Source organism: Lepus europaeus, chromosome 6 (genome assembly GCF_033115175.1).
Source record: "Lepus europaeus isolate LE1 chromosome 6, mLepTim1.pri, whole genome shotgun sequence".
Classification (NCBI taxonomy): Eukaryota; Metazoa; Chordata; class Mammalia; order Lagomorpha; family Leporidae; genus Lepus; species Lepus europaeus.
The window spans coordinates 124,430,375-124,446,872 of NC_084832.1; positions in this window are offsets into that span (position 1 = coordinate 124,430,375).

Consider the following 16,498-nt stretch of genomic DNA (forward strand, 5'->3'; position numbering starts at 1 on the left):
TACATGTGGAGTTTAAGTGGCACTGCATTCACTTACCGCCTTCGTCCCTTTGTCTTAATCAGTTAGTACGGAGTCAGTGTGTGGCACAGTGGCTGAAACGCCATTTGAGATGCTTGCATCCCATATCAGAGTGCCTGGGTTAGAATCCCAGCTCTGCTCCCAATTCCAGGTTTCTGTTAATGCTCACCTGGGGAAGATACAGTTGATGGCTCTAGTACTTGGGTCTTTACTACCTACATGGGCAACTCAGACTGAGCTCCAAACTCCTGATTTCTACCTTTCTGGGCCCCAGCTGTTGTAGGCATGTGGGAGTGAACTAGCAGTGGAAGATACCTCTGTGTCTCTTTCTCTCTACCATTACAATATAAAATAAGAATATAAATCAATTCTTAAAAGCAGAATATGTCAAGTATGTGGTTTTTCATATCAAGCAGCTGGCTGTTATCTGTGACTTTATTGTGTATAACAAGTGTCCTCTATCAAATTCATACATTTCATTCTTTCTGGTCCCTATGGGAGCACTATAGAGAATTGTTCTGTTCAGAGGCATTATCAAAACAGTATACTGGAACCTGTAGCTCGCTTTATTATTTTGACATGACCTCTTGAGTCAGACTTCTGAGTCCTATTTATCTTAGACCTAGGGAATGTTTTGCTAAGGAGCTCAATGCTGGCCTCTGTTCTCCTGCAGCCTATAGAAATGTGAACACTTCCCTGAGAGGTGTGCGTGCTCACTGGCTCATTTGCAGTCAGGCACTGAGAGTGAGGATAGTTTGGACTTTTAGGTGCAAACCAGTCATCGTCACATGTTTTGGCTTGGTGGGTGGTTTTGATCTAAATTTGAAGCCCTGACTATCCTCCAAATGAAGAAAACACAGAAGTATCATTTAGGATTTTTAAAGCTCAGTTTCAGTGGTAGGCATTTAGTGAAGTGGTTAAGACACACCTTGGGGTGCTTATATCTCAACTTGGAGTGCGTGGGTTTGAATCCTGGTGCCACTCCTGGTTCCAGCTTCCTGCTAATGCGATTTAAGTCCTGAGCTCCTGCCACTCAAGTAGGAGACCTGATAGAATTCCTGGTTCCTGGATTTGGCCTGACCGAACTCTGGCTGTTACAGACATTTGGGAAATGAATGCTTGGATGGTACATCTCTGTCTGGCACTCTCTCTACCTTTCTAAACTAAAATAATAAAATAAAAATAGTATAAATAACAATATATGAAACATTAAAATATTAAAGCATTGTAAATAAGTAAAATTAAGTTTATGCCCTAAATCAAGTCTTTACCTGAGTCTCTGACTGGGCTATGGAATGCTTTCCTGGCTGTTAGGTTCTTAGTGATGTCTTTTCCTTTTGAAGTATGTGTGTGTATGTCTGTGCTTCCTGGCTGGCATGCTCTGGGGGAACACAGATGTTCAGCAGGAGTTACACATGAGCTAAACCTGGAGCCTTATCAGGTTTCAGTCTGAGTTAAAGAATCCACAAACATGAAGATTTTTACACACACACACACATATATATGTATGTATATATACACATATATACATATATATACATATATATACACACACATATATATATATGCACACTATACACACACACACAGTATTTCTTCAAAACAAAATTCCACCTGGCAATAGTTTCACATTATAGCTTTTGATTTTTTTTTAAATTTTGTATCCCCTTTGGCTTAAAAAGATCAAATGGTATTTATTTTATAGAAGCCATGTGTGTATATTCAAGGTTTATGTGTGCTCCAGTAACCCTTTGCCACGGGGAGCATCATCTCATTACTGTGATAGTGAGATACTGGTGTTCCAATACTTAGTACTACTTAATCTTACATTTTAGGATTATTGATACTCATGTACTACTTAGGATGCTAGTGCCTGGGCTTAGTCATCCATTCATATTCCCATTTCTTAAAAAATATTGATGTTCATTATGTTTGAAGACATATTGTAAGGATTTAGAGTCAAATAGCTTAAGTTTGAATTCTGCCTCTCCCACACTTATCTACGTAGGTTGTTTTCTGTCTTAGTTTCGGCTTTCTGTCTTTAAAAATGAGAATGTCCGCTCAGCCATGCTCACGTCCCTGAAATCCTAATGCTGAATATTCTGTAGAACAGAGGCCTTCTGTAACACCGTTGCTGGAAAGTGAACTTGCTTCACCCATTCATTGACTAAATCTGAGCTGAACTGAGATGATTTGTAATCATTTTCTGTGCTATTTGATGTTAATGTACAGACGTTTTGCCAGAGAAATGGTGCTGTTTGTTTTATTAGATGGTTCTATTCCAGACCTCACTGCATTTGCTGTGATAATATATGGTATAGGTTTTTATATTATTTTTCCAAAAATTCTCCTAACTCTCAATCTGAAGTTGCTTCATGCCCTGAGTTTTAGGTATTACAGACCTGACCTGCTTCTCATGTCTGTGTAGTTACGAGATTTATGTTTTCAGAGTCAGAGCCCAGCAGTCTCTCAGGAAGCTCTGTGTGATGCCGTGGAAGCAGGAGGGGAGAAGTGTCCTGGTTCCAGTTTCTGCCAGGGCTCATCAGGTGTCCTGGGCAGTCTACCTGTTAAGACTTGGCTCATAGCAATAACCATCTCAGTGGTCTCCCCATCGCTCGGTCTTCTAATGGATGCTCTACACTGCAGCAAACGTTAGCCTTTGACAGACAAACCTGATATTCATCCACTTGTTTAAAATCCTTCAAAGGCTTCCCGCTGATCTTGTAATCAACAAGGAGCCCTTGTTGTGGGGCTTAGTGAACGTGCACGGCCTTCCTCACTGGTGCGTGGTACACTTCACACCGCTTGCCTGTGGGGTTCCTCCCCGCCAGTCCTTTGGCATCATCAGCTTCACGCCATCATGGGTCCCGCCCAGGGCCCTTGCTGGGACTGGATAGGTTTTTACCATTTTTGTCCACTCAGTTCACATCCATTCATTCTTCAAAACCAGAAACTGATAATTGTTTGAGGTGATGGATATGTCAATTAGCTTGATCTAATCATTGTGATTTATATTCATAAATTATAACATCATTCTGTACTCCATAAATGTAGACTGTAGTTCATCACTTGACAGAACAAAGTAGTTCCCCAGATGTTTCTGCCCAATCAGGACTTCCAGGTTTCTTTTGTTTTCTATCTCAGTCAAATCCCCCCCATAAAAACCTTCTAAAGGGGATTGCTCTTCTAATTTTACATTTTTGTGAATGGTTGATTAATTTATGTTTTTACTAGTAGATCTCAAGGTCTTTGAAGGTAACTACATTGTCTTATTATCTTTATTTTTCAATGCTATGTTTTTTAATGTATGTGTTGAATAGGCCAGCGCCGTGTCTTAACAGGCTAATCCCCCGCCTTGCGGCGCCGGCACACCGGGTTCTAGTCCCGGTTGGGGCGCTGGATTCTATCCCGGTTGCCCCTCTTCCAGGCCAGCTCTCTGCTATGGCCCGGGAAGGCAGTGGAGGATGGCCCAAGTGCTTGGGCCCTGGACCCCATGGGAGACCAGGAGAAGCACCTGGCTCCTGTCATCGGATCAGCACGATGTGCTGGCCGCAGCAGCCATTGGAGGGTGAACCAACGGCAAAAAGGAAGACCTTTCTCTCTGTCTCTCTCTCTCACTGTCCACTCTGCCTGTCAAAAACTAAAAAAAAAAAAAACAAAAAAACAAAAAAACAAAACATGTATTGAATAAGCAAGATTATTTGTTTCCAGAACTATATTTAGCTCCTTACTTAGTACTATTCATCATTTTACATTTCACAGATGATAGGCTTCATTCTCTTCTCTCTGGGGAAAGGGTGACTCTTTGTATTATTATTACTTTTTAAAATCAATTTGACAGGTAGAGAGAGACAGAGAGAATATGAATGAATGAGCAGGTGAGCTCCCATTTGCTAGTTTGCTCCTCAAGTGTCCACAATGGCCATGGACTAGGGACCTAGTCTGGTAGCTGAGAACTCAGTCCAGGTCTTTCACGTGTGTGGCTGGGACCCAACTTCTTAAGCTGTTTCTGGCTGCCTCCCAGGGCACAGCATGAGCAGGGAACTGGAATCAGGAATGGAGCTGAGTCTGGAACCTGTTCACTCTGATAAGGGATGTGAACATCCCAAACAGTATTCTACCCACTAAGCAGAATGCACACTCCAAGAATGACCCTTTTTAAGCCCTGGTGGCCAGCACTAGAGGCAATGCTTGGGTTACCCTGAAGTTGTGATGCTTCTAACCAGTCTCCCCCAATGGTCAGAGAAAAAGCAAAATTGTGTTGCTTACCATTTTCAGTTTGCCCCAGAGGCCCAAATCAAACATTAATGTTTTTTACTCAGTTGGATTCCTCAAAAATCTCTTTAATCGTTGAGAAGTATACAGTACAGTCCAAAGAACCTGAGCATTATTCAGGCACTGTTGCTTTTGTTAATATATTTAATTTCTATAGCATAAACTCAATATTCTAACAAGTATGAGGCTTATGCAAAAGAAGCCGCAAGGGTTTATGCAGTTCCCAAATTTTCTGATGCTTTTTCTAAAGAGTAGCCCAGCTGAGAGATAGCCTTTTGGAGGTTTTCAAAACCCCAGCCAGAAATTGCAGCAAGAGGCACTGTTTGGAAACTGTGTGCTCAGTGCTGTGCTTGGCAGGCTGTAAGGATTTACAAGAAGCAACATCTGTGCAGTTGTGCCTTCCAGGGTCATACAACCTAGATGAAGAGGTAAAGGGACAAGATGTGGTTCTTAAATGGTAAGTGCAACTATTCAGTCGAGAGTGAAGATTGAATGGATGTAGCAGAAATAATTTTGAATGTTTTACAGCTGGAAGTGCAAATGAGGAATACCAAATTGGTTAAGCGTAACTGGGCAACCATATTCGCTTATTGGCTCCGCAATATTGGCGTCACGTGCCTCTAGCTGAGGAAAGCCATCAGAGTTAGAGTCGTATCAGACCACACAAAACAGCAAGCCTTGGCTATTGGGAAGTCTTCCCTAGTGAGCCACTGAGGACAAGTCCTCGAAATCATATAGGAGCCTTTGTCCTCTAACAAGTGAAACACATGACTTCCTCTGTAGGCATTTTGCAGTAGATGTCTTAGATGAACATATTGGACATTTTCCTTGCCTCTTGTTTGACTGCAGACTGATTGAGCCTACCATCCCTCTCCCACTCTCTCCTGGTTCAGAATCTTCCCTGAAATGACATCTCCTAAATGGGCTCCTGCTTGTTGGGAGATGATTTTTTATAGGACCCTAACATTTCTACGGGATCAGAGCTTGGCAGAAGAGCAGGCAGTGATGGCCTTTGTTTTGGAATATCTTTTCAAGATATTTGTGTAATTAATATACCTGGGACACAAAGTGTCTTCCTTAGGACAAGGGATACAGTTTTGTTTATGGCCCAGTATATGAAAAATAATGTGTAACTCAATGGTAAGGAAGGTTTGCTTGTAGCCCATTATCAGATGTCTGGGATCCCTGAGTTGGGATGCCCAGGCCCTGACATGAAGTCCCCACCTAGTCTGCATCACTCCGGTGGAATCTGGGAACAAGGAGTGCATCTGCTGCTTACCAACATCAGATGATGTTACTTAAAAGACAGGATGGCCAAAGCAGTGTGTTCTATAGCAGGCTGTCTCAAAACATGTGAAATATAAATTCTCTGCTAGGTTGGGAGAGAACAAATAGCTCATTTTTGAGTTAGCTTCATTACCGATTACAGGCTGGTATAGTGAATACTAAGAGTAAAGTTTAAATAAGTGAATGAATAAAGTTTTGATGACTAACAATTAATTTTTATTGTAAAAAATACACATAAGATCCACCCCTAAACTTTTAAGTATATGTGAAGTATTGTGAATTTTATATACATTGCCATATAGAAGATCTATAGAACTTTTTCATTTTTCATGACTGAAACTATATACCCACTGATGAGTAACTCAGCATTTCTGCCTCCCCAAGCCACTGGAAGCCACTACCCTAGCGTGCGTTGTTTTGGGCAACAGGTTTGTTTAAAGTGCATTTGGAAGTCCAAAGCATCACACAAAATATCACTCATTTTCAAACGTCGCTTGGGCAATTAAGGACATTACAATATGTGTGTTTCTAGAAGCAAGAATGATGAACTCACTGACTTTATCAGTGGGTGGATTTAGGGCACTGATCATTCTGCACTGCATTCATGGCTCATTTTACTGTGCCTCTTAAGCATATCTAGTAACGATCATGCCCCCGTCAGCGATCCTCATTCTCTTTACTCTTCCTGGAGTTATCACATCTGCCACAAATATTAATGCCCTGAAGTATAACTGGCAATAAGTGCCACAATGCATTTGATGTTTGAGAAATAATGAAATGTCACTTCCATTATGGTACAATGTGGCATTTAATGGAGCTGTGAAGAGTTATTTGCATTCCTGTTCCTCTGTAATGATGTTGCTTGCAGTCACAGCTGACAAAAATATCACTGAATGTTAATTCAGATGAACTTTAAAGGCAGACGCATTAGGATTGACCTGAAATAAAGACCTTTGGTCTTTGCCTTGAAAAAAGCCCGCCCTGCAGAGTACCATCCAGGGTTTATTCTAGCATCTTTAACCTCATGGTTGAAATGGTGTGGAGAGAAAGAAACAGAGCACGGAGCACATGCCTGTCAATGCCTACAGAGCTAATGATCAGCTGTGGACTGAAGGTGTGACCTTGGCCCTGTTAGCCAGTAAAAGTCTATGAAACCTAGTACTGACAGAAAAGTTAGTTAGATTAATATGGAAACGGTTTTCACAGAGCCTAGACTTTGCTTAAAACCTTTTTTCAGATATAAACATCTGAAAAACCTCTTTAAGCACATGTGCCAGCACAAACCTTTAAATATAAAAGGTGAGAAGCTGAGGAATGATGTCAGCAAGATGGGAAAGTAGGAAACATCAGCCCTTGTCCCTGTAAACAAACATCACAGGTATCTAGGATTGAAAGTAGCTCTAGGCGAGCCCATGAGTACCATTAAGAGTCTGCACCAACACAGTAGAACCAGAAGGCAGTGCTGAGCTCCACAGCAGAGGTAGGAAGAATGCTCATTTTGCCTGCATTAGTCTACCACACTGTGGTCCACCACAGCTCAATGCTAGTATGAGACTCTTTGGACTTCTAGTACTCTATAAAGAGAAAAATGGACCAGGGTGAGTGTGAAAGTCCCCAGTCTTTTGTGACACTGCCTGAAGGAATCACCTTGATTTTACCCCACTAGATTTCTGGGGAGATCAGCATAGCTGAAATCTCTGGCAATGGCTAGGAACAACCCTGAATCTGCTCCACACGTGTCCACACCTCAGAAAATCAAGCCACCACCTCAGTGAGTTAACACCAGTGCCTCAGGCATCAGTCATTATCATGGTGGTCATGTTCAACCCCCAGATTCTTGGTACACAGGATATTCACGCATGCCTGCATCCAGAACTCGATGTGTGGAGATTCTGTCAGTGACAGCACATCTCATACCACATCATCAGGAATGCTGGAATCCCTGCCCCAGCAGGTATACCTTAGTAACTGAGTACATGAGTTCCTGTGTTCCATACCCTGGCTCTGTGGCCCTGGATGTGTACATATGCTCTAGATATCCATTCCTATGCTATGATAGGCACATCCACACTCCAGACCACACGTAAACTGTCACGTTGTGTGCACTCACACTCTAGAACCTGGTTTGAAATTGTTCTATATGCACCTTCACATTGGACACCAGTACCACTGCCACCACCATGAGTGTACCAAGTGTAGGAACCAATGTCCAGAGGGATTCTTTGAGCAACGGCTACTTCTTTGGGAGGAAAAGAAAGTAAGAGGACCCTAGTATACTTCACTGTTGAAGACCCAAATAGCCTTTGCCACCATCATAGACCATAGCCTTGACTGCTGAAGATCCCGTCTTTGACAGTGCTAACTTCAGTTGATATTCCTGCACATGAACTATCCCAGTATGCCTACCTTGTAGCCAGAATCCCTGCATCTCACTCATCTGATGACTGATGTTTCCACAGGTATGCAGAAATAAATGCAAGACTACAACAAACATGGAAAATTGAAGAAGCATGATACCACACTTTCTAATAACCAATCTGAAATAAATACAAATTATCTGACAAATTATCCAAGAAAATAATCTTTAATAAGCTCAGTGGGCTATAAAATAACACTAACACACAATAAACAAATTCAGGACAATACATGACCAAAATTTGAAGTTCAACTGAGATATGGAAATGATGAAATTAAAGGACCAAACAGAAATCATAGAGGTAAAAATTACAAGCACTGAAGTGAAAATTTCAACAGAGAGCTTAAGGATCAGATCTCACCAAACAGGAAAAATCAAACAGTGAACCTGAAGACACATCAGTGGGAATTATATAGTTAGAGAAACAAAAAGATAAAGAATGAAGAAACCTGCCTAATTTACGGAACAGGATCAAGTAAAACAGTGTATGCGCTTGGAAGTCCCAGAAAGAGCTGAGTAAGATCAAGAGGCAGAAAGCTTATATGAAGAGATAATGACAGAATGCTTTTCTAAGTATGAATAGAGAAATCATTTAGATCTGACCCAGGATACTCACGGAACCTCACATAGTCTGAAATTCAAGAGATCTTCATTGAGGAAACTTGTAGCTGTCTGACGTGAAGGACAAAGAGTATTGAAAGTGCAAAAATGAGATTTCTCAGCCAAGCCATGCAGTCCGGAAGAGTAGGAAGGCATATTTAAAATTCTTGGAGAAAATAAAAGCCTGTGTCCAAGTATACTACAGGAAAAATCATCCTTTGAAAACAAGGAGAGATGAAGTCTTTCACAGGGAAGTTTGGTATCTCTAGAGCTGCCTTACAAAAATAACTAAGGACTGTTTTCATATGAAAATGAAAACATGGGAGACAAAGACACAAAAACAAAATTTCCTCATGAAGGTAAACATACAGATACGTGCAGATTAATGTAACCTAATGATGCCCCAAAATTACTTTAAAAACTTTGTTTATTTTTTCATCTATGTGAAAGGCTAAGTGTGTGTGTGTGTGTGTGTGAGATACCCACAACAGCTGAGGTTAGGCCAGGCAGAGCCAAAACCTGAAACTCCATTCGAATTTCCCATATGAGTGACAGGGGCCCAATAACTGGAGACATCATCTTTTGCCTCCTAGGATGCATGAGAAGAAAGCTGGGTCAGAAACAAAGCGGCCAGAACTATGAGATGGGAAGCAGGTGATCCAAAGGGCAGCTTAAACCATTGTGCTGCAATACCTGTGCCCCAAATTTATCTTTGATCTGAACAAAAATTAGAAGACAAAAGCTTGTTAATAGACTGTTAAAAAATAAGCAGACTCTGATGATGAAAACACATTTGTTGAAGGATAGGAACAATGATGTGCTATTATTGTATGCAATTAAACTTGTTACTGTGAATTTGAGGTAGAAGCATAAAACTACAAGATTGTTTATGCAAAGATTGAACTGACCACAAAGAAAAAGGGTACAGTTGACACAAAAAAAGATAAAAAGGAATCAAAAAATCATTATATAACAAAGGAATATATCAAGATAGAAAAAGAATAAAACAAATATAGAAAACTTAACAAGATAGCATTATGTCCTCTGTTATCAATAATTACATTAAGTATAAATGGATTTAATTCATTGATAAAAAGACATAGAGTGGTTGAATGTATTTTAAAACAATACCCTATGATGGTCTATGAGAGACTTTGTTTAAACTTATATGTATAGGCTGAAAGTGATAGAATTGAAAAATACATAACTCAAACAGGAACTAAAACAGCAAGAGTGAGTGTACATAATATCAGCTAAACTGTATTTTAAACCTGAAATTGTCTCTATTTGTCTGGATTTTTTTTTTTTTACTTTCAAGAAGAGAGAAAACACACACATACCAGAATGCTTGCATCTGTTTTTACTCCCCAAATAGCCACAACAGCTAGACCCAAGTAAGGTCATTACACAGTAATAAAGAGGTCAGTGCATCCAACTCACAGTACCTACATTTATAACACGACTGTTAGAAGATCTTAGCACAAAAATTGACAGTAGTACAATAATTATACTGGAGACTCTAATACCTTACTTAAAATTAAGAACAGAATATCCAGACAGAAAAGTGTTAAACAGCTGACTTGGAAACACAAGAGATCCAATGGACCTAACATACAGAACCAGTATAAGAAGAACCCACACTCTACTCACATATACAGAGTACTTGCAGGGTAGATTCCATGTTAGGTCATAAGACAGATTGTAAAAAATTTCAAATAATGATGTCTGACATCATTACAAGTCTGTTTTCTTGGAATTTTCTCTACAGTGGGGGACAACTAGAAAGCAGTGAGAAAAAATGAAAAATTTATAGATGCATGAAAAATAAACATGGGGTAGAGAATGAATCAAAATAACTCTGGAGGTGGGCATCTGGAGTACTAATTAGGATATCATTAAGATACCTACATCCTAGATTCGAGTACGTGAGTTCATTCCCTCAGTCCAGCTCCTGGTCCAGCTTCCTGCTGGCACAGACCTTGTGTGTTGGCAGTGACATCTCAGGGTGGGGTTCGTGCCACCCATGTGGGAGACCTTGATTGAGTTCGTGGCTTCCAGCGTGGGCCTGCAGACTGCAGTGAACATTCAGGAATGGACCAGTAGCTGGGGGCTCGCTTGCTCTTGCTCTCACTGTTGCTCCTGCTCTTTCTCCTTCTTGCTCTGTCTCAGGCAGAAACAAATATAATTTTTAAATTAGCTTCAAATTATAGTTCAAAACATTTCTGAGACAAATGGAAACACAAATACAGCATGCCAAAATCTGTGGGATAGAACAAAAGCAGCATTAAGAGGGGAGTTAGTAGGGATAAGTATCTACCATAAGCATAAAGAAAGATCTCAAATGAACAAAATAAGTTAAAGAACTAGATAAAGAACAATAAATTCAACTCAAAAGAGGAAATAAAAGAGCAGAAATAAAGAATTAGAAAAAATGACAATGAATTAAAAAAAAAAGTCCTTAAGAAGATGCAGGTATATAAAATCTGAACTGGAAGAGAAGACACTGCAACAGATGCCTCAGAGGTAAAGGGATCATAATTGACCCTTGTTAGCAATGATATTCCAAAAATATTGGTAATCTAGATAAAATGGGTACATTTCTAGAAATATCAGAGTTGCCACATTGAGTCAAGGTGGAGTAGAAAACCTGAATAGACCAGTAACAAATAAGGAGATGGCATCAGTAATCAAAAATTTTCCAAGAGCACAGGGTTGCATGACATCATGGCTGAATTTATAAAACATGCAAAGAATTCACACTAGTTCTTCCTAACTCTTCCAGAAAATAACCTTGCAGCATATCCTTGATGAGTAAAAGGTGTGGCTGCTGTTTGGCCCCGTATTTAGGATTCCTCATGGGATGCCTGCATCCCACATCAGAGTGCTAGAGTTGGAGTTCCAGCTCCTCTTCTCATCCCTGTTCCTGCTAATGTGCGCCATGGGAGGCAACTCGTGATGGCTCAGGCCCTTGAATACTGGCCACCCTGTGGGAGACCTAGACTGAGTTCCATGACCCTGACTTTGGCATGGCCCAGTCCTGGTTGATAAGGACTTTGAGAGTGAATGAGATAGTGGAAGATCTCTCTGTGTATTTCTGTCTCTATCTCTGTCTCTCTGCCTTTCAAATAAGGAAAAAAAAAATTAAATGCCTTTAAAAGAAAAACAGGCAAACAACTACAAGTAACAAAAAAAAAAAAAAAAAGAAACTACAGTCTAATATTCCTGATGATCAAAGATGCAAATATCCTTAATAAAATATCAGTAAATTGAAATCAACAGTATATTTACTAAAAGGATCATGACCAAGTGGGAATAATCATTGGAACTGTTGAGGATTTGCAAACAAATAATGTGATAGAGCACACTGACAAAATGAAAGAAAAAGAATCATCTCAACACATGCAAAAAGAACATTTGACATCCATTAACATCCATTCACGATTAAAAACTCAAAAAAAACCTGATACTAGAGGAACCCAGCTTTGCACAATAAGAGCTGTATATGAAAACCACACAGCTAACTCCATAAGCAAAGAGAAATAACTATTAAGCTTTCCGTGTAATATTAGCTACAAGGCAAGTTTGCCCAATTTTGCTGTGTTTTTTTTCAACTTAGTACTAAGTACTAGCTATCCTACAGGAGGACTTAGAGAAGAAAAAGAAATCAAAAGGCAAGAAATAAAATAATCTCTGCGTGGGGTTGGCATGGCATTGAGGATATAGCTTCTGCCTGTGTTGTTGATATCCCCTAATGGCAGCTTGTTTGTGTCCTGGCTACTCCAATTCTGATCCAGCTCCTTGCTATTGGCCTGAGAAATAAGTTAAAAACAGGCCAAGTACTTGGGCCCCTGCCACCCATCTGGGTGACCCAGATGAAACTCCTAGCACTGGGCCGTTTGGAGAGTGAACCAGTAGCTGGAACATCTCCCCTTATCTGCTTTTCCTGTCTCTGCTACTCTGTGTTTCAAATAAATAAATAAATCTTTTAAAAAATTATTTCTGCTTGCTGTTGACATTATCCTCTGTGATAAAAAAAAAACCTAAGATCCAAGAAGAAATCTGTTATCAAAAAAAGTCTGTTAAAAGTATTAACTAGGGGCTAGAGCTGTGGTATAGCAGGTAAAGCTACCACCTGTGGTGCTGGCATCCCATGTGGTTGCTGGCTGCTCCACTCCCAATCCAGCTCTTTGCTGTGGCCTCGGAAAGCAATGGAAGATGGCCCAAGCCCTTGGGCCCCTGTAGCCACCTGTGATACCTGGAGGAAGCTCCTGGCTCCTGGCTTCAGCTCAGTGCAGCTCCAGCCATTGGGGCCATCTGGGGAGTGAAGCAATGGATAGAATACCTCTGTCTGTCTGTCTCTCTCTTTCACTCTCTCTCTCTCTCTGCCTTTGCATCTCTGTAACTCTACCTTTCAAATAAATAAATCTTTTTAAAAAAGTGTTAAATATACTGAAGTTATGCAATGCAAAATCAGCATACAAAGTGAATCATATTTCTATACATGGACAGTGAATTATCCAAAATGGGAATCAAGAAAACTACACACACACTGAAATCTTATTTGTCAATGGAAAACAAAACAAATCTTGCCATTCGCAGCAACATGGATAAATTTTTTATAAAAAGAGTTTTTTAAAAGGCAGAGTGACAGAAGGGAGAGAGGAAAGAGAGAGCTTGTGTCTGCTGGTTCACTCGGCAAATGGCTCCCACATGGGTGACAGAGTCCCAGGTACTTGGGTGACCTGCTGCTGCTCTCCTGGGTGCATTAGCAGGAAATAGGATCCTAAGTAAATCAGCCAGTACTTGAACTGGCCCTCCGATAGGGGATGCCAGTGTTGTAAGTTGTGACTTAACCTACTGTGCCCTAACACCGGTCCTTAGATAAACTTTTAGGACATTATGCTAAGTGAAATAAGCTATGTACAAAAACACAGATACTGCTTGATCTCGCTTTTACGCAGAATCTAATAATGCCAAACTCATAGCAGTGCATTAGAATCATAACTACCAGGGTTTGCAGAAAGAGAATATGAAGAGATGGTGTTCAAGGGGTGCAGTATTTCATTTTTGATGGATTAATGTATTTTGGAGATATTATATACAGCCATGTGTGTTTGGTTAACTTGAAATCTGCTGACAAGGCAGATCTTAAGTGTCCTTACTACACACCCACGAAAACTAACATCCCTGTGACACATGATAGTAGCCTGACTCTGATAAATATTTCACTTTGTAAACATATAGTAAATCAATACATTTTACAAAAATGTGTACATAGAAATGATTTCCAACTGAATCTCAATAAAGTTGGAAAAAGGGAACAAAGTCTCCTAAGTGATTGCTACATCTTACAGTTGTTTGGTAGTCAGTTTGGAAATTTTATGTTATTGCACGGCCCTCCAAACTTCAGGAATACTGATTCAAATGGGAATGTACTCAAAAGGTAGGCACTTTTCACTTTAATACAGTGTAATTCATATGGAAGGGTAGCCAAAAAACAAAATTTTTGCTTTTGCTATTACTCAACAATGATATGAAGTTTTTTAATAAAAGCCCTTTCAGAGATTGAATTTAACTAAAAGTTACTGGACAGTCCACTAAGTAACTTTTTTTTTTAAGATTTATTTTATTTATTTGAAAGGCAGAGTTACAAAGAGAGGTAGAGACAGAGAGGTCAGGAGAGAAGCGAGGAGCTTCCTCTGGGTCTCTCATGTGGATGTAGGGGCCCAAAGAACTGGGCCAATCTTCTGTTGCTTTCCCAGGCTATGAGAACTGGATCAGAGGAGAAGCAGCCAGGACTCGAACCGCGCCCATATGGGATACTGGCACTTCAGGCCAGGGCTTTAACCCGCTGTGCTACAGTGCCAGCCCCACTAGGTAACTTTGATCATGTACGTTACTCTCTTTAATTCCTATGATTGGATCCAGAATGTTAATACCGTAATCTAATTACACACTCATCTCATTACACTGTGGTCTTGTTACATATTACTCATGAAATTTATACTTCAAATTTCTCACCCCAGAGTTGCATTTAATAATATAACAAGCACAATCCATAAAAGAACACTTCAAGTAGTTAATTATTTACATTCAAATGTCAAAGAATTCTTGGATAAAAAGACCCAGATCTTCAAACCTGGACTCTGGCTTCATCCGGGCTGCTTGGCCTTGTAGTTTCTCTGCATCTTGAATGTTGAGACCTTTCCCACTCAGCCACTACTCTGTGACTGCACCCTATTGTCTTTCAGCAGGGAGAAATTATGCTTCAACCAGATCCTGAATTGGAGCATCAGTCTGTATACGGTCAGCCCCTCCAAATTGATTGCTCACATCCTAGTGTTACAGCAGATAGCTCACCACTTGTGATGTCGAATTCACTGTTCTGCTTTATACCCATTGTCATTTTGATTGTACTGCTCTTGGTAAGGTGAGATTCCATGGTCTCTCATTAGATCCCTTCCTTGAAAACAACACCCGCACAGTGCTTGTCTCTACCTCTGCCCTAAACACCAGGTCATACGCTAATGCCAAAATAGCTCAATTACCTGCCTACGTTTGCCTACAACTGAATAAGTATTTCTGAACAAAATGACATAGCCAAGCAGAGCGGTTTCATTATTACGATGTGTAAATGTCGGCAGCAGGGCAGAACTTGGATTCTTACTTCTGGTTCAAAACAGTTATTTCCTACGTGGCCCTTTCTTCCAAACCCTATTTTCTTTACATACCTATTTTTCTCAGCTCAGATTTTTGCCTTATGCTTTAATGGTGTATTTATTTTCAGAAGGGAAGATGGAATGCATTCATTTTTATCCACTGTTTTTTTTAAAAAAAAGGCATTGTAAGGAAATTACAAGCACATTTTAAAAAGTAATAACCTAACTATAAAAGAACATACAAGATAATTAATTTTGTGTTAGATGGTGGATGAATGAGTGATAGATGATTTATATCATTAGAAGATAAATTTATCTGCTATAGGAGACCTTTCTAGGATGGAGGCAAAGAGAAGAAAGGTGATTTTTAGAAGTCTCCAGGAGACTCGTAATTGGAGAGAGTATCTGTAAGTCGGGAAATTAGTGTGAGTAGGAACTAGAATTTGTTGAGTTTCACTAATTTCAGTAAAAAAGCAGTCAGAGACACAGATGCCACAAAAGATACACAGAGAGAGATGACTACCTATATCCCAACCAGGCAGGTGTCGGGAGGTGTATTCAGTTTGATTATGAAGGTTGAGCATTGGCACAGATAATGTACTGTGCTGAAGACAGAGGATCACATTCAAGACCCAAAACTGAATGAAGTAGCTAGCCCCATCCCTGTTACTAAGGTTTCTACTTCCAGACAAAATGTGGAAAATCTCCAGAAAAAACAAGTGAGTAGTCTTAAAGTGAAGGGCTTTATTTGCATTCTCTGTAGGTCCACTAACGAATGTAGTCTGCACATACAGGAAAACTGTGAGTCAGCAGTCCAGCCCAGAAACCTCAGCTCCCAGCGATCTTGTCTGCCACCTTTTCAAGTTTGCGTTCAGAGCTGCATATCTTAGATGTTAAGCAAGGTCTCCATTGAAAATACTAAAGATGAGGCCATAGCCGTGGCTCACTTGGCTGATCCTCCCCCTGCGGCACCAGCACCACGGGTTCTAGTCCCAGTTGTTCTTCCAGTCAAGCTCTCTGCTGTGGCCCGGGAAGGCAGTGGAGGATGGCCCAAGTGCGTGGGCCCTACACCAGCATAGGAGACCGGGAGGAAGCACCTGGCTCTTGGCTTTGGATCGGCACATCCAATGGCCAATGGTAGCGGCCATTTTGAGGGTGAACCAACGGAAGGAAGACCTTTCTCTCTGTCTCTCTCTCACTATCTAACTCTGCCTGTCCAAAAAAAAAAAAAAATACTAAAGAT